The following is a 24,281-nucleotide window of genomic DNA, read 5'->3' on the forward strand; positions in this document are numbered from 1 at the left end:
TTCGGGCATGGATATGTGTGATGTCCTTAGGTTATATAGGTTTAAGTAGTTCTAAGTTCTAGGGGACTGATAACCTCAGAAGTTAAGTCCCATAGTGCTCAGAGCCATTTGAACCATTTTGTAAATTGTAAAGAGTAGGGAATCCAAAGCGATCCCCGAATTCCCAAAGTAAGACCAGGTTGTTAGCCTGGAATATTACTTATGCAGCCGCCACTAACATGTGGAACCATCGTGTCCTTTGTCCATTTTGGCCTTGGACAAGAGGCTGCCTCTTCCGCCAGCTCTGTTGTACCGAAGTCCATCTCCTCTGCTTTGCTGCCACTGAGGTCTTCACCGTACCCCTGGCAACGAGTCCTCAGGAGGAACTAACACCCGGGCCAGGTGAACCAAGGTTTTTTAACCAGGTGTTACTCCTCCCTCTCCTCCTTTGTCAACGGGGCTTGGGACTTGCCATGGTGGACTGGATTGTACTTTATTTATGTACTGCACTACATTTGTTTTGGAACAATTTATTGAGGGATGTATTTCACATAGTTTATTTATTTATTACACTGATACAAAACACTCTCCCTGACGTGTTTGGGGTTACACTACATAGCCTACAGACCTGCAAACTACTTGTAAATCACAGATATTACAACACACAAACAACTCGTAAATTGTAAAATAAATCATGTAAAACGCCCTGAACAATCGCTGATATGGGTAGAAGAAGGGAGTCTCAATACTTTCAAGTACCTAATTTCAAATACTTTCCAATGTCATCCAACTATCCACTTTCCACAACTGAAATACATGCCTATGAATCATTGTGTACAGAAAATGTCTTAGGATTTTTGGTAGATTAGAGAATAAGACAAGCAAATATTCTAGTACCAAATCCTTAATAACTTTTGTATTTACACTTATGTATGGAAAACGAGTCTTTCCTTATTTTTGTTAGGTGTAATTTTAATAATGTCCAATTTAATTTTTAACTTATAACTTAAATCAACATCTGATTCATCTATTTCTTTCTCCAGCCAGTAATTTGACAAATACAGAGAAGGTATGTTTCCGAATTCCAGTCTATATCTAATTTTTAATTTTTTTCCCGTAAACTGCCTCTTCTGGCTTTAACAATTAGTTCTATTTCTTCTGGCAGTTCTTCTAGACGAAAGCATTCGGGGATTTTAATTTTTCCTCTTATTACCTGCATGACATTGTTTTTATAAGATTCCACATCTTCCTGGGTGTAGGCTGCCAGTTCTTCTGCTACACAGTCCTGCGGAATTTCGGTATAGAACTTTAAGTTTACAACTTTTGCAAACGAATGTGCATTAAAGGTTGTTATTCCGTTGGTTTTAAGCTCTGCAAACGGTTCTTCTGTTGTTAAGTGCATTACATCAAGCCCACCATATTTCGAAGTAATGTATCCCTCTTTTTTTAAGAAGATTCAAGGAGGAATGGAGTTTGATAAATAGATTTTTCTTGCGTCCTTAAACATTGTAAACATGCTCCAGTCCGTCGTTTTCGGCCAGTACTCCAACATACGGCCACTTATAACTGCTTTTTACAGTAAATGCTATTATCTTGTATTCCCCATTCGTAGCCAGATTTCTCCATACACTGTGTTTAAAGCCATATCTAAACCTGACCTCCACATCCACAATAACCTCTTCCTTTTCCATTTATACCTTATATCCGACCTTTATAGCAGTCGGCTTCTTAGTATAGTCTAGTTTTCCTTTCTTTAGATCGATGTCTTCTATTTTCAGTTTCCTGCACATTACACATTAACTGTACTTAAAGTTGTAATTTCTTTAATGGGAAATGGTTGAAGTCTGTGTGATACATTTACTCTTTTTCTTATGACTTGTGGAATAACGTTGCTCGTGTCAACCAATCGCAATTCTGCAATATCTATATCGGACAGTATTGTGGAGAACAATGTTCTAAACGGAGAAAAATGAGTTTCTCCTGCTTTAACATAACACTGCTGTATAATACCCACACTGCTGTAATACTTATACTGTCTGTATTGGAGTCAGAGTTAAGAACCTCCACGTAGTTTACAGGCAGATAATTAAAACATTATGCAGGCAGAATATAGCTGATAAACGTTTCTCTGTCTGGAGTATCTGAAAGACTTACTTGTACACCTGTCAATTTTCGGGTATTCTTATTACTCCAGTACACAAACTGCAAAACGTTATTAAACACAGTTGTTCTGTACGTTATCCGTTAATTGGCACCACATAGAAGCAAGTGGCACAGAGCAAAGTGGAGCACATTGTAAATACTATTTATTTATGTCTAACACACGTAAACATTCGTGCACAAGGTCGAATACACGATCCATTCTGTAGATGTATATTGTAGCCTCCAATCTGTTAATGCAATGCTGCTTACGCATGGAAGACCTAATGGTCTGGACACTTTATGAAGTCGTTAATGTGGTTACCAATGTCTTTGTTCACTCCTGGACTTGTGATCTGACATAAATTTGTTATATACCTTTACATTTGGAGCTTAACCACGTTAGACAGTCAATTCCAGATGTCTTATCGTTGTCCACAATCACATCCCTGCTGGTCTCCTTCCATGCAGAAGTCCTGGGTTGATATTAAATAGTCGCACATCTCCATTTTGTTAAAAATTCTAGTGAAGTCTTCCGTTATGTCCAAATCCAAAAGGTAATAGTTGTTTACATATAGCTGCTGCAGTATTCCAGGAAACTCTTCCATTAGAACATCAATTTTAACGTCAGATAATTCTACTTTATGTGGTATAACCACAAGATTTTTATATTTCTTCGAAATAGTTTCCAGAGCTTCCTTGCCGATTTTTTCTTTATCCCTCTTGCTGTCACACCGTCTTTCTCGTATAGGAGAAAAGGCAGCTTCGCCTTGACACCATGTCTTGCAGTGACGACACTGAAGAATTTACTACGCAGATAATAGTTAAGTGAGCCACACATCTCCTTATTTAACATTACAGACCATTCTCTAAATGTTCTTAACAGTCCATTTGGTCACAGATTTCAATCACCATAATGTTATCGTAGACTTAGAGAAAGCTTTTAACAATGTGGACTGGAATACTCTCTTTCAAATTCTGAAGGTGGCAGGCTATTTACAATTTGTGCAGAAACCAGATGGCAGTTATAAGAGTTGAGGGACATGAAAGGGAAGCAGTGGTTGGGAAGGGAGTGAGATGGAGTTGTAGCCTCTCCCCGATGTTATTCAATCTGTATACTGAGCAAGCAGTGAAGGAAACAAAAAGAAAAATTCGGAGTAGGTATTAAAATCCATGGAGAAGAAATAAAAACTTTGAGGTTCGCCGATGACATTGGAGTTCTGTCAGAGACAGCAAAGGACTTGGAAGAGCAGTTGAACGGAATGGATAGTGTCTTGAAAGGAGGATATAAGATGAACATCAACAAAAGCAAAACGAGGATAATGGAATGTAGTCCAATTAAGTCGGGTTATGCTGAGGGAATTAGATTAGGAAATAAGACACTTAAAGTAGTAAAGGAGTTTTGCTATTTGGGGAGCAAAATAACTGAGGATGGTCGAAGTAAAGAGGATATAAAATGTAGACTGGCAATGGCAAGGAAAGCGTTTCTGAATAAGAGAAATTTGTTAACATCGAGTATAGATTTAAGTGTCAGGAAGTCGTTTCAGAAAGTATTTGTATGGAGTGTAGCCATGTATGGAAGTGAAACATGGACGATAAATAGTTTGGACAAGAAGAGAATAGAAGCTTTTGAAATGGGTAGATCATATAACTAATGAAGAGGTATTGAATAGAATTGGGGATAAGAGGAGTTTGTGGCATAACTTGACTAGAAGAAGGGATCGGTTGGTAAGACATGTTCTGAGGCATCAAGGGATCACCAATTTAGTATTGGAGGGGAGCGTGGAGGGTAAAAGTCGTAGAGGGAGACCAAAAGATGAATACACTAAACAGATTCAGAAATATGTAGGTTGCAGTAGTTACTGGGAGATGAAGAAGCTTGCACAGGATAGAGTAGCATGGAGAGCTGCATCAAACCGCAACAACAACCACAATGTTATCGTAAAAGGGTTCTGTAATTGGTGTAAGCACATTTACATTTTTATCGCTAAGTAGTTAACCATTTTCGGTGCAATTTCTGTTGCCTATGTCAGTAGCCAGATTATCCAGGTTTTGCTGCAATAACCACAAACAGGAGCGTTCGTCCGTTGGTCTTGTCTTCCTCCCTAATAACTGGGGGATATTTAGCATTTTGGAGGAATCCATTTTGACACTTTCAAGTACCGCGGAAAACTGATAGGTTGTGGCTGTCAAGCCTTCTTTTATAATCTAAAGATCCAAGATGATTGCACTTCCGGTCACGTGATTTCCGGTCATACACTCTGCTTAGATCCTAGCCTAGTTGCAGTATTTTGTGTGTAAGGTGTCTGTAGTAGGGAGATAGACTGCCCCTAGTAAGTAACACCCTGTTCCAAACCGCATAATCACGCTATCGTGGTTCGGTACAGAGCTATGCTATTCTGTCCGTATACTGCACTGTACCACCCCTACAGGGACCGTGTCCGGGTACACTGCTACACTTCACTGTACTGTGTGGATATACTGCACTGTACTTGGAAACGCTTTTGGACACGCAGCACATTCATAGAGACAGACATACAGAAAACAGAGAAAGCGGACTGCATTTGTAGAGTATGTGGATGGAGGTGACTGGACGCATTCGAGTATAGTGCCGGCCGCGGTGGTCTAGCGGTTCTGGCGCTGCAGTCCGGAACCGCGGGACCGCTACGGTCGCAGGTTCGAATCCTGCCTCGGGCATGGGTGTGTGTGTGATGTCCTTAGGTTAGTTAGGTTTAAGTAGTTCTAAGTTCTAGGGGACTTATGACCTAAGCTGTTGAGTCCCATAGTGCTCAGAGCCATTTGAACCATTCGAGTATAGTACTATACTGTGCCGCCCGATCAGAAAAATAGTGCATTTACGCTAGATGGTGCAGATGTACTACATTTACAAGCAATTTTAGAACACGGGACGAGACGTGATGTCATGATCGCATGGATAGAAGTGACATAAAATCGATAACGTTACGAAAAATGACGGAAAATACGTATAAATTTGGGGAAAATACACCGAAATGCGGCGTTTGTCTTCTGGTTGGTGCAGAAGAATGCTTGTACTTGGGAACGAGTATGTGACAGCAAGAGGAAAACGAGAAAACGTTGACACGGAAGCGTCGGGAACCAGGGAACAGTCCTTTTTTCTCCGAGCCAGCATTCTACTGTATGTCTATTGAGGTAATAATGATACACATGAGTTGACTGCTGTCTTTGATGCTTTCCTGGAAAAACATAGAATCATCTGCCTCTAAACATACTTGCATCCGCGTTAAATGATGACAGAGAATGGATGGAGTGATCGGTTGACATGGAGCTGTAACGCGGTATGATTTAATGGTAGACTGATGATGCATTCTAGAGATAGAGGGAGATGTTGCTGCAGGTAATTTCACCTTTTTTTCCGATGTTCTGTCATGATGCATCAGTTGTGTGACACAGCCTGCGTTCGACTCGTAGACAACCGCATGTTCCGTGTGTGTCGTAGAGCACTGTCTCCTTGTGGTCGTTAATAGCAAACCTCTCGGTCGTCAGAGGATTTCCATCTCATGTGTGATGAAACGTAACCATCTTGTTTCGACACATTCCTCTAAACTAACGCAGATTTATGCGATGTACTCTATTCCCCTGGCGTATCTTGGGTATAAAATCGATACTTCAGTTCCATAACTAAGTTAGCGATACGTGTTTATGAGACACTGCAATCCCCTGTGTATACATCTGCTTGACAGATGTGATGTTTACAAAGTTAGTGGCGGCATGACTTGTAATTTTACATGTCAAACGCCGCTGCTGTGCATTTACCTGTTTCCTTGTAAGAGGTATTCGTCGTTACTAACGATCATTTTATATAGGACTGATGCGGACGTATTATAATTTCTTGACCATGAACGGATGTGAACAGTGGACGCTATATATCACTGGAAAGCTATATTGTGCATGTATCACACAGAACCGATGTTTTAAGGAAGTAGTTTTTTCATTTTACAGATTGTTAACATAGTTTGTCGTAGAGAAACCTGCAAGAAAGGTGTGTGTCATGCGCTTGAAATATGTTTCTTACATTCAAATATTAACAGCGTTGCATTTCACACGACTAATAGATTGGAAACTGAAGCGATCTAACATTATAGCCTGTTTTAAGTGCAGAACCTTGTAGGCTTAGGAATGCATGTGTTTATGTTCTCTCTTACCCTCTCCTGGTACTAACCCCAGACACTAGAACAATACTTTAGAATTGATAGTGTAGTTTATTTACGTAAAATACTTCGAACCCTATCCGTCTGTAGCTCTATCGCGAATAAAAACCACCCGTTTCTTGTTCTTCTTAACCGTCTGCTGTTACACCACAATACTTTCAAATCTACTACTATACACCGATAAGGAGTGCTAAGCTCCTCGACATGCTCGCATCTGGAGAAATCTTGTGCACTTGGACGAGTGTGGACTCGCAAGCTCCATTAATTCACGAGACGCAGAATGTAGCGGTCTATTCCTGGTCAGCTGCAGATTAAATCGCTAACGGTGCTGCAGGGTGGGTTGGTCAAAGACAGTGCAAAGGTGTCTTTCACTCTGCAACTTTATCCTGAGAATGCGAGAATGTAGCTCCCAACCGCATAGAGACAGATCATAAATTATGCACTATGCTTGAGGTGTTAGAAATATGTAGAACGCTGTCTCGTATACTTTGATGATGTATATGTTCGAGAATTAACAATGAATGGACGTGCTGCACAGTTGTCTATCTACATTTGCCATGGTACTCGCAAAGTAGAGTAGGGGCGGTTTAGCGACGATACTGAAACTGGGAAGCATTCTGTTGCATCATTGGTCAGTGTTAAAATTACTGTAAAATTGCTAAAATGGTTTGCACTATCAACTGTGATTCATACTATTACAGTAATCGACGGTGTCTTTTCCATCCCATCCGTCCACTTGTACGCTGTTGGTTACCACATCATCAGTGACTGACATGGCTTGTTTCAGATGGAGAAAGAGTCGCAAAATCTTGTACAATGCTGTACGTTCAGAGACCGTGAATAGTTACAATTGAAAGAAAATCAGCTCTCGGTCACTATTTTTAACAAATTAACCTGGTTTCGACACTGCTAGGAGAATCTTTCTAAGAATTCTTTGTTTTAAATTCTGAGGAAGACACCCCTAGCAGTGTCGAAATCAGGATAATTTGTTAAAAATAGTGACCGAGGGCTGATTTTCTTTCAATTGTGGAGAAAGAGTCTTGGTGAAGGGGCAACACCTTCTGGGGGTGGCTAGCACCGAAACAGTGATCACATACGTGACAATATGAGGAATCAATCGAAATACAGAATCATCAGCTATCCCACCTGAGCCGTGGTAAAAAAATTTGCTGTTTTGAAGAGCGCGCCGCAGCGCGTTGTGTGAAGCAGTCGCCCTCCGTTTCTGGCGGTGGCGCCGCTGTGTGAGTCGCAGCTTTGCCGTCTCCCTCTGGTGGGAAAGGGGAAAGGTTGCCTGTTCACGTGCATTTAAGGGGCGCTATGAGCTCTGTAGTGTTCGCGCGCCTGAGATCATCGCCATCAGTGTCTTGTGTGTGTGCCTTCGTTTTGTGTTTAGTGTCCTTTCGCTGTCACGCCACCACTGTTTACCTGTGCCGTCGCAGTCGTCCGTGTTTTGTGCGCCGCGTCCACAGGTTTTTTTTTTTTTTTTCCAGCGTGAACGGCTTCGTGTATGTAGTTTTTCAGTGGCTACAGTTTTTTACCCGCCATTTGTCTTGTACCATCTGTACCTCCATTATGTTTTATATTGTATCACTCTCGGCTGAAGAGGAGCGTATTATGCTGCTGACAGCCCACCTTTGCACAAGGTGTTGAAAATAACAATATAGAGGAGAGTCGGTCGGTCTCGGCGAGTCTAGTCAGTTGGTCAGCCGGTTCAGTGTGGGGCAGTCAGTGTCTGTTTGTCTGTCGTCCGGAGTGCTAGTATGTCTGTCATTTGGATCAAACTTTAAGGCCAAAAAATGAGAGTCTTGCCACTCCGCCAGTAAGAGAACTCAGCTAGTGGTCGCCCGGTCGGGGCTGAGTTCCTGCATCTGAGTCTGCGTGTTAGGCCGTCAGTCTGCTCGAGTTGCTCGGGCAACGGTCATTGGCGGTTGGATCAGTCGGTTGGTTGGTAGCGTACTGAGACACGAGATGACTTGTCCGCCTTGAGCGTCGGCGCATGCGAGGTCGCCACGTCAGTACAGTGGCCTGGGCTGTATAGCGAGGGGTAGTGGCTTCGCGGCCGACACGAGAGCAACAGGAGTCAACCCACGACATCAGTCTGGCCGGGGCGAGCTGCGACGCCGTGAGACGGGAGATCGGCGCGCCTTCCTGCGTCCGTTGAAGCGGCTGGCAGCGGACGGTTCGGGAGAGCGTTTTGGGGGTCCTGCGCCAGGTCTTCGCCAGAAATCGCAATTTATTAGAAGTTAAGTCATTGGAGATATGTTGTTTCATTTACTTGTTAAATTCTACTTGTTTTCTTGGTGAGGTCACCAGCCGCTTTGTTTTGGGGTCGTCCCACCATTCTTCTCCGTTTGCCCACTCGCGGGAAGGTGGTTATTGTGAATTGGGTGGTCCGTTTTTTCCCTTGTGGAATTGGGGAGTTTTAGAACAATCTGCGGTTCGGGTTGTTTAGTAACCCCCCTATCAATCTGCCATAAGTTATTATCTGCCTCTGTCATGTTTGTTGCATTCGGCGTTAACGAATTTATATAATTAAGGTAAAGGCCGAATTCCTGAAATATGTTTTTATCTTCCCAATCATCTTGCGAGGCGGTATATGTGTAATGTAGAGCATGTTGTACACTTTAGGTTTCATGGGTTTTATTTAAATAGTCATTTTTATAAAGTTGCCTGCCACCCTTCCACCATAAGAGGCCTGTTAAAAACAAATTGCACTTTTGGTAGAAAATAACTTCTTAGTGTGAGTGTTTGTACGGGGTGCATAGTTCATGTGTTTGTGTGAGGCAGAGGGTGTGTTACTGTGAACAGTTCAGTGACCGGGTTGTTCTAATCAGAATCGACAGCAGACCAACACCGACAACGATAGTTCAGGTATACATGTCGACGTCGCAAGCTGAAGATGAACAGATACAGAAAGTGTATGAGGATATTGAAAGGGTAATGCAGTATGCAATGGGGAATTAAAATCTAATAGTCATGGGTGACTGGAATGCAGTTGTAGGGGAAGGAGTAGAAGAAAAGGTTACAGGAGAATATGGGCTTGGGACAAGGAATGAAAGAGGAGAAAGACTAATTGAGTTCTGTAACAAGTTTCAGCTAGTAATAGAGAATACCCTGTTCAAGAATAACAAGAGGAGGAGGTATACTTGGAAAAGGCCGGGAGAAACGGGAAGATATAAATTAGATTACATCATGGTCAGACAGAGATTCCGAAATCAGATACAGGATTGTAAGGCGTACCCAGGGGCAGATGTAGACTCAGATCACAATATAGTAGTGATGAAGAGTAGGCTGAAGTTCAAGACATTAGTCACATTAGTCAGGAAGAATCAATGCGCAAAGAAGTGGGCTACGGAAGTACTAAGGAATGACGAGATACGTTTGAAGTTCTCTAACGCTATAGATACAGCAATAAGGAATAGCGCAGTAGGCAGTACAGTTGAAGAGGAATGGACATCTCTAAAAAGGGCCATCACAGAAGTTGGGAAGGAAAACATGGGTACAAAGAAGGTAGCTGCGAAGAAACCATGGATAACAGAAGAAATACTTCAGTTGATTGATGAAAGGAGGAAGTACCAACATGTTCCGGGAAAATCAGGAATACAGAAACACAAGTCGCTGAGGAATGAAATAAATAGGGAGTGCAGGGAAGCGAAGACGAAGTGGCTGCAGGAAAAATGTGAAGACATCGAAAAAGATATGATTGTCGGAAGGACAGACTCAGCAGACAGGAAAGTCAAAACAAGCTTTGGTGACATTAAAACCAACGGTGGTAACATTAAGAGTGTAACGGGAATTCCACTGTTAAATGCAGAGGAGAGAGCAGATAGGTGGAAAGAATACATTGAATGTCTCTATGAGGGTAAGATTTGTCTGATGTGATAGAAGAAGAAACAGGAGTCGATTTAGAAGAGATACGGGATCCAGTATTAGAATCGGAATTTAAAAGAGCCTTGGAGGACTTACGGTCAAATAAGGCAAAGGGGATAGATAACATTCCATCAGAATTTCTAAAATCATTGGGGGAAGTGGCAACAAAACGACTATTCACGTTGGTGTGTAGAATATATGAGTCTGGCGATATACCATCTGACTTTCGGAAAAGCATCATCCACACAATTCCGAAGACGGCAAGAGCTGACAAGTGCGAGAATTATCTCACAATCAGCTTAACAGCTCATGCATCGAAGCTGCTTACAAGAATAATATACAGAAGAGTGGAAAAGAAAATTGAGAATGCGCTAGGTGACGATCAGTCTGGCTTCAGGAAAAGTAAAGGGACGAGAGAGGCAATTCTGACGTTACGGCTAATAATGGAAGCAAGGCTAAAGAAAAATCAAGACACTTGAATAGGATTTGTCGACCTGGAAAAAGTGTTCGACAATATAAAATGGTGCAAGCTGTTCAAGATTCTGAAAAAAGTAGGCGTAAGCTATAGGGAGAGACGGGTCATACACAATATGTAAAACAACCAAGAGGGAATAATAAGAGTGGACGACCAAGAACGAAGTGCTCATATTAAGAAGGGTGTAAGACAAGGCTGTAGCCTTTCGCCCCTACTCTTCAATCTGTACATCGAGGAAGCAATGATGGAAATAAAAGAAAGGTTTAGGAGTGGAATTAAAATACAAGGTGAAAGGATATCAATGATACGATTCGCTGATGACATTGCTATCCTGAGTGAAAGTGAAGAAGAATTAAATGATCTGCTGAACGGAATGAACAGTCTAATGAGTACACAGTATGGTTTGAGAGTAAATCGGAGAAAGACGAAGGTAATGACAAGTAGTAGAAATGAGAACAGCGAGAAACTTAACATCAGGATTGATGATCACGAAGTCAATGAAGTTAAGGAATTCTGCTACCTAGGCAGTAAAGTAACCAATGACGGACGGAGCAAGGAGGACATCAAAAGCAGACTCGCTATGGCAAAAAAGGCATTTCTGGCCAAGAGAAGTCTACTAATATCAAATACCGGCCTTAATTTGAGGAAGAAATTTCTGAGGATGTACGTCTGGAGTACAGCATTGTATGGTAGTGAAACATGGACTGTGGGAAAACCGGAACAGAAGAGAATCGAAGCATTTGAGATGTGGTGCTACAGACGAATGTTGAAAATTAGGTGGACTGGTAAGGTAAGGAATGAGGAGGTTGTACGCAGAATCGGAGAGGAAAGGAATATGTGGAAAACAATGATAAGGAGAAGGGACAGGATGATAGGACATCTGCTAAGACATGAGGGAATGACTTCCATGGTACTAGAGGGAGCTGTAGAGGGCAAAAACTGTAGAGGAAGACAGAGATTGGAATACGTCAAGCAAATAATTGAGGACGTAGGTTGCAAGTGCTACTCTGAGATGACGAGGTTAGCACAGGAAAGGAATTCGTGGCGGGCCGCATCAAACCAGTCAGTAGACTGATGACAAAGAAAAAAGTGAGTTGTTCAAAATTTTAGTTTAAAGCAATCTGGTGTGTTGCAGATTTGCACCAGTGTACTCTTTCAGAGGTTGTTGTGAGCGGTCGTGACTACGGCCGTGTTGAAAGGGAGCAGGCAAGCTTCTCAGCCGGAAGGCTCATACTGTGAAAATTGTTCTTTCTGCCTCTAAATAAAATTGTAACTTGATATTTCGATGGTGCTTTTCTGCTTATAAATTTTAAATCTGTTTTTGAGAAGGCTTTTATGAATAAATTCCCATATGTTAAAGGTAATTCCATTTTCATCGGTTACTCCCTGGCAACTACTTCCACGCTCACCTATTGTGATTAAATGTGTTAATGTTCTTGATGAATCGCTAGTAAATAAAGTAAATTCTTTAAGAAAAGATTTTGAAAGTAAATTCATAGTTCAAGTATCTATAGTTCACACATTTCAACTTGTATGTATGTATTAAACCGGGGATGTAGAAAGGATGCCGTAGACCTCAGTGGTGCACAACCCCACTACAAGCCACAGCAGTCAACCCACCACACGTCTGCCCACACTGAACCCAGGGGTATTGTGCAGTTTGCCCCCCAGTGGACCTCTCCGGGAACATGTCATACCAGACGAGTGTAACCTCAAATGTTTGTGTGGTAGAATAATTATGGTGGACACGTATGTGGCAGCGGTGTTTGTCCAGCAATTGCCCAAACAGTACAACTGAGGCGGAATAAAGGTAACCAGCCCGCATTCGACGAGGTAGATGGAAAACCACCTTAAAAACCATCCAAAGGCTGGCCGGCACACTAGACCTCAACATTAATCCGCTGGGAGGATTTGTGCCGGGAACCGGCACGTCTTCTTGCTCGGGAAGCGGCGCGTCAGACCGCGCGGCTAGCCGGCCAGGCTGCATCTTAACTTGGTTGATTTTAAATGAGATTTCAGCAGTGAGCAGATCAAGCATTTGTCACAATGGAAAGGAGTAATGCAGAGGAAGTATGCTTTATAACAGGTGTCTAGACTCACTGTGGGTAGTTGGCTTTCTCATCTGTGAATGAGTTGTGGGTAGCACTTTCTGTGCACTACGAGTTCCTTGGTCATTCATTCTAACACCCTCCGCACCCCCCACCCCCTTGCCAGCCTCCCGAACACTCACACACACACACACACAGATATATATATATATATATATATATATATATATATATATATATATATATATACACTCAAAACTAGATATCATTTACCTTCCATTATTCTAAAAATAAAGGTGTTCCAAGAAAACTCTTGCACTGCACACTTTAGTTAGGTCGTGAAACGAAATGTCGCGTGCCAAGGGCCTTCCGGGGGTAGACACCATCCCTGGTGCAGGTCTTTATATGTTCACAAAGGCGACACAAACACCCAGTCCCTGTGCGGAGAAAATCACCAACCGAGCCGGTAATCTAACCTGGGCCCCTAACATGACAAGCTGGTGCGCTGTCCCCTCAGCGATGGTGGTGGATAGGTAGGTGGTCAAGTTGGTGATAATGTATATGTGTGTGGGAAGGGGGGGGGGGGCAAGGTGGAGGTATTAGATAATGTCTGACTACACTCAGCAGAGGTAATGAAATAACAAAGGTTGGGAATCACTGTGCTAGCTAGACTATTATAACCCACAAGTGATTCCTTCCTCTTATGTCATGCGATTTTTTTACAACCACCCTTCGACAGTCCCTGTCACTGGTCTTGGGTTAGCTGTGATTGTTCCAGTGTGCGATTTGCAGGGGGGATGGGGGGGATTCCCCCCCCCCCCCTCTGCATCAGACCATCCGGTTTTAGTTTATGCATCCCAACCTGGGATGTTTTATTTCCCACGCACTGGAGTAAAACTTTACATATAATTTAAATTTGTGGAGCCGAACACTGAAAGTTTTTAGTAAGTCTTACTATTAATACTATTAATATGTTTCAGTTTTCTAACATCAGAATAAGTACAGCTTTTCACAAATGTGCCTCTACTTTTTGAATTCCTCTCGTATACCTGTATGTAGATGATTTTGTAAATAAGCTTTACCTATAATGTACTTTTAAAGATATAACAAGGGATTGCTTTTCTGATAGTGCATACGCGTGAATAGTGAGTTTCGGCATTAACATCTATTTATAAATAGCTGTTTAACCGTGCGTAACGCCACGATCCAAGCTAGTAACATATATAATTCTACTAACCCCCTTAAGACATCCCCCCCCCCCCCCCCCCCCCACTGGTAAAAGCACAAATCGCACCCTGAATTGCTCCTTCATATTTGCACTTCACGATCACATCACCAGCAAATGACGTGGACAGCTTTAGAAATTTCCAAACAACTTATGGGAATTCAGCCAGGTAATATTGACAGCGGCCGCGGATATTTCGGCGGGAGCACACCCCGCACCCCGCCATTTTCAAGGCAAACTGCAACGGACAGGCGATGTACAGACAAATTTAAAACCTCGGTTCTTGGACTAATGCAGGAAAGCTAACACACACACTGAACACTAGTGCCACCAAAGATGACCAAAGTCCAACAAGATCGGTCGTATTTTACGGAAATACTATGTGAAATGTGTTTTCCGACCTCCATCTAAAATTAGAGTGCTCTTGGGTTTCGTTGAGGATGATCTTGGTTTGCGTTAGGCGGGTGTATATCGCATTCCTTGTAACTGTGGCATGGCACGTATTGGTCAAACTACCAGGACCGCGGAGGACCGGTGTACTGAGCATAAACGGCACACACGATTACAGAGGCCAAGTAGATCTGCTATTGCCGAACATTGCTTGGATACTGGTCACCCCATGTTATACAACAACACCGAGATATTGGCATGCACGTCCAGCTACCGGGACAGTGTTATTAAGGAGGCAGTTGAGATTGAGGTTTTTCTTTAAACTCTGTTTGATTTTCTGCTCTCTCCCTTGTCAGATAACAGAGGGACAGACTCCGTGTTACCTCACCAGCTACTTTGTAGCCTCACTACCGATATCTCTGACTTCGGTCATCTTCGGTGGCACTATAGTGTTCAGTGCGTGTGTTATCTTTATTGCATTAGCCAAAGAACCGAGGTCTCAAATTTGCATGTACATCGCCTGTCCGTTGGAGTTTGCCTTGGAAATGTCGGGGTGTGCTCCCGCCGAAATATCGGCGGTCGCTGTTAATATTACCTGGATGAATTCGCGTAAGTCGTTTGAAAATTGTATACGCCAGGAGAAACTCAAGCTTTAGAAAGTTTGAAATGTCACTGATGGATTTGTGTATTTGTTACTTGGGTGACATCCGATGAATAGTCGACGTCCTAAGCCACTGGTCTCTCGTGGCCGCACCATTGTGTTGCTACTGCCTCCCTACTGACAACACGATACGCCACGCCTCCTTTTATACTGGCGGGTCCACCTTTTTTGACATCTAGTGATCAACTCGTGTTATAGAGGGGCGTCCTGATACTTTAGATCACATAGCGTAGTATTAGCAGCGTTCATTGTAATTTAATAGATAATACAGTGTCTTGGGTTACATTTAATAATAAGCATACTTTTCATAGTAGTCATTGTCTACTGAACAATTTCAACCCAGTTTCTACTCAGACTCATTTTCTTTACAACACTGTCTCCATCCTAGGTAGCGCCTCCCAGCAATACCCCTCACGAAAATTGGTGAACCTTAACCCAATGACCACTTAGGACAATTACCATTTTTCGTCATGCACATACAACTGTTAATCCTGAACACTTGTGCTATTTTAATCCGATGCAGCTACGTTTCGTAACTTCTTATTACGTTACCTCCACTGAATTCTTATATTAATACTCTTCTCTCCCTGTCGTAGTTATACTTCTTACTCGCCACTAAAATTCATCTCACCATACTCAGCTTTTTGTTTCGCTCAAGACACCTCTCCTCTCCTCACGCCACACTTCCAAACCAGACCCTCGGCAGAGCTGTAGCGAATCGATGCCGTGTCTATGATAGACCTTCCTAAGCTTCACACACCCCACCCCAGAACCTCCTCCCCATAAAACTACCTTTCTACAATATTGTTTTTGCAAATTTGATGATTTCGTCAGTAGCGTTCTATGTTCAATAAAGAGAAAAACTGTTGAAAATATTACGTAAACAAACTATATTGACGAGCTGTGGTGTCACCGCCAGACACCACACTTGCTAGGTGGTAGCCTTTAAATCGGCCGCGGTCCGCTAGTATACGTCGGACCCGCGTGTCGCCACTGTCAGTGATTTCAGACCGAGCGCCGCCACACGGCAGGTCTAGAGAGACGTCCTAGCACTCGCCCCCAGTTGTACAGCCGTCTTTGCTAGAGATGGAACTGACAAATAGCGCTCTCATTTGCCGAGGCGATAGTTAGCATAGCCTTCAGCTACGTCATTTGCTACGACCTAGCAAGGCGCCATTACCAGTTTATATTGAGATTGCACTTATGTGATATCAAGAGCGATGTTCACCTATTATGGAATAAAATTAAGTATTACTTCAACTACGTACTTTATTTGCTATATTAATAACACTGTAATGTTCCAGACCTCACGCCAGTCTGGGTGAGCTTAACGCGTGCCTTTCGGCTACCCGTCACTGTGGATTGGCTGTCTTGCCAGTCCACAACACGAGCAGTGTTGCACACAACGCAATAAATGTATTCCTGTAGAAAATTGGAGGCGGTTCAATAAATAATATAACACTTTGTATCTGAAAACACGTTGGTTTTATTCAGGTTCTGAATACACCATATCATACCTCACATATAAACAAAACGCGTTTTTCAACGCAATCTCCGTTCAATGCGACAACCTTAAGCCACCCTACTGGAAGGGCCTGTATCGCCCGCATTGCACCACTCTACTGGTCATGTCGGAGCCAACGTCTCGCTCCATCAATAACCTCTCCATCATCCACGTGCTGCTTCCCAAGGGGTGTGTCCTTCATCGAGCCAAACAGCTGGAAGTCCTGCGAGATCCAGGCTGTAGGGTGGTATGGCCCAATGAAGTTTTTTGAGCGCCTCTCTGGTTCACGGACTTGTACGAGGCTTTGCGTTCATATCATGGAGAAAGAGGTCGTTTGCAGTTTTATGGCGACGAATATTCCCTGAGAGTAGCATAATACACTTCATAGTTGATCGAACCATGACGAAGGACATCAAACAGAATAACCCCTTGAGAGTCCCAGAAGACCGTCACTATGGCTTTACTGGGTGTAGATGCGGCTTTGAACTTCTTCTTCGAAGGAGAGATTGTGTTGCACCACTCCATTGATTGGCGTTTTGTCTCCAGTTGAAAGTGACGAACCCACGTTTCATCACCTCTGACAATAATCGATAAAAAATCGACACGGTCAGCTTCGTAACAGACAAGAAAGTCAGTAAAGATACTCCTTCGTTTCTCTTTATGGTCTTCCATTAGGCGGTGAGGAACCCAATGGCCACAAACCTTTGAGTACCCCAAATGGTGGACAAATGTGTCAGCACCACGAACAGAGACGTCCAGATGAGCAGCAAGGTGTTTGGCTGTGATACGTCGATCACCTCGAATGAAAGTGTCCGCACGCTCCAACATTGCACGAGTCACAACTGTGTGTAGCGGGCAGGCACAGGTTTGCGGGAGTCCAATGTTGGTATTGACGGGCCCAGGCGAAGCGTAAGGCTTTGTGTCTACAGTCATCAAGGGTACATGAGTGGGCCTTCAGCTCCAAAGACCCATATCGATGATGTTTCGTTGAATGGCTCGGATGCTGACACTTTTTAATGGCCTACCACTGAAATCTGCAGCAATTTACGGAAGTGTTGCACTTCTGTTACGGTGAAGAATACGCTTCCGTCGTCTTCGGCCCCGTTCCTGCAGGATCTTTTTCCTGCTGCAGAGATGTCAGAGATTTGATGTTTTACCAGATTTCTGATATTAACAATTGTTTTGTTGTTGTGGTCTTCAGTCCTGAGACTGGTTTGATGCAGCTCTTCTTGCTACTCTATCTGGTGCAAGCTTCTTCATTTCCCCGTACCTACTGCAACCTACATCCTTCTGAATCTGCTTAGTGTATTCATCTCTTGGTCTCCCTCTACGATTTTTACCCTCCATGCTGCCCTCCAATGCTAAATTTGTGATCCCCTAATGCTCAGACCATGTCCTACCAACCGGTCCCCTCCTCTCGTCAAGTTGTGCCACAAACTCCTCTTCTCTCCAATTCTATTCAATACCTCCTCATTAGTTATGAGATCTATCCATCTAATCTTCAACATTCTTCTGTAGCGCCACATTTCGAAAGCTTCTATCCTCTTCTTATCCAAACTATTTATCGTCCATGTTTCACTTCCATACATGGCTACACTCCATACAAATATTTTCAGAAACGACTTCCTGACACTTAAATCTGTACTCGATGTTAACAAATTTCTCTTCTTCAGAAACGCTTTCCTTGCCATTGCCAGTCTACATTTTATATCTTCTCTACTTCGACCATCATCAGTTATTTTGCTTCCCAAATAGCAAAACTCATTTACTACTTTAAGTGTCTCATTTCCTAATCTAATTCCCTCAGCATCACCCGAATTAATTCGACTACATTCCATTATCATCGTTTTGCTTTTGTTGATGTTCATCTTATATCCTCCTTTCAGGACACTGTCCATTCCGTTCAACTGCTCTTCCAAGTCCTTTACTGTCTCTGACAGAATTACAATGTCATCGGCGAACCTCAAAGTTTTCATTTCTTCTCCATGGATTTTAATACCTACTCCGAATTTTTCTTTTGTTTCCTTTACTGCTTGCTCAGTATACAGATTGAACAACATCAGGGAGAGGCTACAACCCTGTCTCACTCCCTTCCCAACCACTGCTTCCCTTTCGTGTCCCTCGACTCTTATAACTGCCATCTGGTTTCTGTACAAATTGTAAATAGCCTTTCGTTCCCTGTGTTTTACCCATGCCACCTTTAGAATTTGAAAGAGAGTATTCCAGTCAACATTGTCAAAAGTTTTCTCTAAGTCTACAAATGCTAGAAATGTAGGTTTGCCTTTCCTTAATCTTTCTTCTAAGATAAGTCGTAAAGTCAGTTTTGCTTCACGTGTTCCGACATTTCTACGGAATCCAAACTAATTTTCCCCGAGGTCGGCTACCAGTTTTTCCATTCGTCTGTAAAGAATTCGCGTTAGTATTTTGCAGCTGCGACTTATTCGGTAATTTTCACATCTGTCAACACCTGCTTTCTTTGGGATTGGAATTAATATATTCTTCTTGAAGTCTGAGGGTATTTCGGCTGTCTCATACATCTTGCTCACCAGATGGTAGAGTTTTGTCACGACTGGCTCTCCCAAGGCTGTCAGTAGTTCTAATGGAATGTTGTCTACTCCCAGTGCCTTGTTTCGACTCAGGTCTTTCAGTGCTCTGTCAAACTCTTCACGCAGTATCGTATCTCCCATTTCATCTACATCCTCTTTCATTTCCATAATATTGTCCTACAGTACATCGCCCTTGTATACACCCTCTATATACTCCTTCCACCTTTCTGCTTTCCCTTCTTTGCTTAGAACTGGGTTTCCTTCTGAGCTCTTGCAAGTGGCTCTCTTTTCTCCAAAGGTCGGTTCATTGGTAGAATTTTGGGAAGATGTGGTTCATCTGTAAAGGAGACCGCTTATAAAACACTAATACGACCTATTCTTGAGTACTGCTCTAGCGTTTGGGATCCCTATCAGTTCGGATTGAATGAGGACATAGTAACAATTCAGAGGCGAGCTGCTAGATTTGTTACTGCAAGGTTCGATCATCACGCGAGTGTTACGGAAATGCTTCGGGAACTCGGGTGGGAGTCTCTTCGTGAATCGCTACTGAGGAAATTTAGAGAACCAGCATGGGAGGCTGACTGCAGTACTATTTTACTGCTGCCAACTTATATTTCGCGGAAAGACCACAAAGATAAGTGACATTAGGGCTCGTACAGAGGCACATAGGCGGTCATTTTTCCCTCGTTCTGTTTGGGAGTGGAACAGGGAGAGAAGATGCTAGTTGTGGTATGAGGTACCCTCCACCACGCACCGTGGTGTGGATTGCGGGGTATGTATGTAGATGTAGATGTATATGTAAGTTTAAAATTATCGAAAGAAGAATTTGTCTATTCAGTACCTAATTAAATGCATACGTAAACGCTTATTTTCATTTTCCTGTAACCTCCCGCCTCTTTTCCATTGTCTCACCACATAGTCCCATGGGTAGGCGTACCTACCAATTCAGAAGAATGAATGCACGTGGCTCACTCAACTAAAATACTAAACAGTGGTTTCAGTTGAAAGAAAGAATAAAATACATGGTGCAAACGACAGAAGATCTGTAGACTGGTTTCACTTGAAAATAAAGAATGAATATCTCGGTCAATATGCAAAACTGTGTTGACTGTTTTCACTCGTTTACTCCGACAAACTGGTTTCACTCGAAAGAAAGAAAACAGCTCTAGCCAGTAGTTTCGTTGCTCCAAAGATTCAGTAGCTGCTATGTACTGTGTGAATAGAAAACATTCGAGAATATGCCTCCTGCGGATCTTTTAATCGTTAAGCCTGTAGGAAGCTATAGGTTGAAAGCCGTGGAAATCGATTTTCTAGTTTAGCTACCTTGGAAGCAGAATATCACACAGCAGTTAAACTTGATTTCAGTCATATAGTACATGTGCCTGCTTTTCTCAAATCAACGAAATACCAAGCAAAACAAAATTATAGGTGACTTCCTTCTTATTTCGCATTAATACACTGAAGCGCCAAAGAAATTGGTATAAGCATGCGTATACAAATACAGAGATATGTAAACAGGCAGAATATGGCGTTGCGGTCGGCAACGCCTATTTAAGACAAAAAATGTCTGCTGCAGTTGTTAGATCGGTTGCTGCTGGTACAATGGCACATTGTCAAGATTTAACTGAGTTTGAAAAGCAGCGAAGCAGTGTGGATTTTCCAGTACGACCATTTCACGAGTGTACCGTGAATATGAAAGAGGAAGCCACCTGGCAGAATTTTGTACAGAGCATAACTTAATCATAACTAACACTTGGTTCAAGAATCATGAAAGAAGGTCGTATACATGGAAGAATCCTGGAGATACTATAAGGTATTAGACAGACTATATAATGGTAAGACAGAGATTTAGGTACCAGGTTATAAGTGTAAGACATTTCCAGGGGGCAGATGTGGACTCTGACCACTCTAGATTAAAACTGAAGAAACTGCAAAAAAGGTGGGAATTTAAGGAGATGGGACCTGGATAAACTGAAAGAACCAGAGGTTGTACAGAGTTTCAGGGAGAGCATAAGGGAACAATTGACAGAAATGGGGGAAAGAAATACAGTAGAAGAAGAATGGGTAACTCTGAGGGATGAAGTAGTGAAGGCAGCAGAGGATCAAGTAGGTAAAAAGACGAGGGCTAGTAGAAATCCTTGGGTAACAGAAGAAATATTGAATTTAATTGATGAAAGGAGAAAATATAAAAATGCAGTAAATGAAGCAGGCAAAAAGGAATACAAACGTCTCAAAAATGTGATCGACAGGAAGTGCAAAATGGCTAAGCAGGGATGGCTAGAGGACAACTGTAAGGATGCAGAGGCTTATCTCACTAGGGGCAAGATAGATACTGCCTATCGAAAAGATCATTTATGTAGATAGAAAACAACAGCGGACCTACCACACTTCCCTGGGGCACACCAGATGACACCCTCACCCCCAATGAACACTCACCATCGAGAATAACGTACTGGATTCTATTACTTAAGAAGTCTTCGATCCTCTCACACATTTGGGAACCAATCCCATATGCTCGTACCTTAGTTAGGAGTCTGCAGCGGGGCACCGAGTCAAACGCTTTCCGGAAGTCAAGGAATATGGCGTCCGTCTGATACCCTTCATCCATGGTTCGCAAGATGTCATGTGAAAAAAGGGCGAGTTGCGTTTCGCAGGAAGGATGCTTTCTAAAGCCGTACTGATGCATGGACAGCAACTTCTCTGTCTCAAGGAAATTCATTATAGTCGAACTGAGAATATGTTCGAGAATCCTGCAACAGACCGATGTTAAGGATATTGGTCTGTAATTTTGAGGATCCGTCCTTCTACCCTTCTTATATACAGGCGTCAGCTGCGCTTTTTTCCAGTCGCTCGGGACTTTAGGTTGGGCAAGAGATTCGCGATAAATGCAAGCTAAGTAAGGAGCCAATGCTGTAGAGTACTACTCTCTGTGAAACCGAATTGGAATCCCATCAGGACCTGCCGATTTATTTATTTTCAACCCATTCAGCTGCTTCACAATCCCAGGGATGTCTATCACTATGTCCTCCATACGGGAATCTGTACGATACTCAAACGGCGGTATGTTTGTACGATCCTCCTGCGTAAAAGATTTCTCAAATGCTAAATTTAAAATTTCAGCTTTCGTTTTGCTGTCTTCCATTGTCAGGCCAGACTGATCAGTGAGTGACTGGATGGAAGCCTTCGACCCGCTTACCGATTTTATGTAAGACTTGCAATCGATTGAGTAATATCGTTGGGAATACAAAACTCAGCATGAAAGTTTGCTTAGGAGTATGCCGAGAAGAAAGGAATGTTGACAAATTTTAATGACTGTCTACATTCCGTTTGACTGAAAAGGTGCGATGGTGTCCGTCTATTAATTTAAATTTGAAAAACTGCGCCAAAGACGCTCATGTGCCGTGCGCTCCATGTCATCAGCCTCCTGCAGTCTACCAGGAGGGTATCCGTCCGGAGGAGGTGGCCAACCAGCGCGGGTCGTATGCCTCACCGGCGCACACCAGCGGCCACGCCACCTCCTTACACCGGATGCACCCCTGGCTGCTGAAGTCTGCTGGCGGCGGGACCCCGCTCCCGATCCCAATGACGACGACGTCGCCCACCCAGTCACTGATTGAAAATCATTCACACAGCTGACGTATGTGTTAGAGACGAGCCGGTCGGTTGTCTCACATTACGTGAAACCACTGAAGCACAGAGGGTCGTTAGTGAAAAAGATTCATGTAGCTGACGTGAACGCGATATAGCATCCCCAGTGAAATAATAAGAAAAAGACTTAAAATAGTATTTATAAAGAAGAGACATTTAAAAATTGCATAATATACATTTTTCTCATGTATCTGTATTATAATAATTTCTCTGTGTAAGTTCCGAGGGCAAAGAAATATAACAAACTGATTTAAAGAGACGACGTTTTGCTGTCTTCCGTTGTAAGGCCAGACTTTTGTTAATTTTTTAGTCGTCTTCACTTCTTCTCTTGTCTTGGTTGCGTGTAGACGGACATCTTGCGAGTGCTGGCAAATGTAAGCATATTGATACTAATTAAGCAGATAATATATTGTGCACTTTTAATTTGTAAGAGGTGAGGCCGGCCAGTGTGGCCGTGAGATTATAGTCGCCTCAGTCTGGAACCGCGTGACCGCTACGGTCGCAGGTTCGAATCCTGCCTCGGGCATGGATGTACGTGATGTCCTTAGGTTAGTTAGGTTTAAGTAGTTCTAGGGGACTGGTGATCACAGATGTTAAGTCCCATAGTGCTCAGAGCCATTTGAACCATTTGTAAGAGGTGATCCCGATTTCATGTCCGCCTTCCTTGAATTAACCTGCATTCGAGTAATTTACAGTGCAACAATCGCAGCGGCCGATGCAGCCAACGACGCCATTACGTGGCTATATTAACTCATAAAACTTAGCGGAACCGAAAAACTCGCCCGCTATTAATATATACATTTTTCTCCACAGCCGCCTGACGCTGCAGAAAATACGTAGCTTTAAGATTCTTATTTTCAGTACAACAGCCGAGAGCCAGGACTCCGACAACAATGCAATAGTTAACGGAGGTAAGAAGAAATACTCTCGCGCATGTGTGGGCCACAGTTGTAATTAATAACTAAAGATTTTTTGCTTTAAAGTGAGCTGACTAGCCGAGGAAATAAATATAAAAAGCTTATTTCATTGTTCAACTTATATGCTCATGTTTTAAGATTCAGCGAGTCTAACGTTCATTAACGTAATAATATATTAACGTAATAATTTATACTGAAGATTAATATTGTAAAAAAAAGAGACTTCACAAAAGCATTTAAGTGTAAATCAAAATTAAATGAAAGATCAGTTTCATTAAGGCCCACCACGTAAGTCGGCAACAATCAAGATTACCAATAAATAATATATTAAATTACGACCCCGACGGACGGGAGAGCGACACCACTCACAAATTTTCTGTTATGGAGACTCGAGTTTAAGCTTTAAATACAAGCGAACCAATAGGCCTATCGAAAAATCAGTTATACCACTATTCTTGTTTTGTTCTGCTTTAGGCTGTGTGTAGCAACTAGGTTTTAAAGTTCAAGGTATATTTTTTTATTTTAGATTGTAGTAAGCATTGTCCTCTTTTCGGCGTCTTCGTTGTGAACTGCTCACTCCAAAACTACATAGCTTGAAAATTATTTGTCCGATATTGATGAAGTTTTAATAAGTTATAGGCACATGAATTGGTTGTTCAAATGTTCAAATGTGTGTGAATTCCTAAGGG

Source organism: Schistocerca cancellata, chromosome 10 (assembly GCF_023864275.1).
Source record: "Schistocerca cancellata isolate TAMUIC-IGC-003103 chromosome 10, iqSchCanc2.1, whole genome shotgun sequence".
Classification (NCBI taxonomy): Eukaryota; Metazoa; Arthropoda; class Insecta; order Orthoptera; family Acrididae; genus Schistocerca; species Schistocerca cancellata.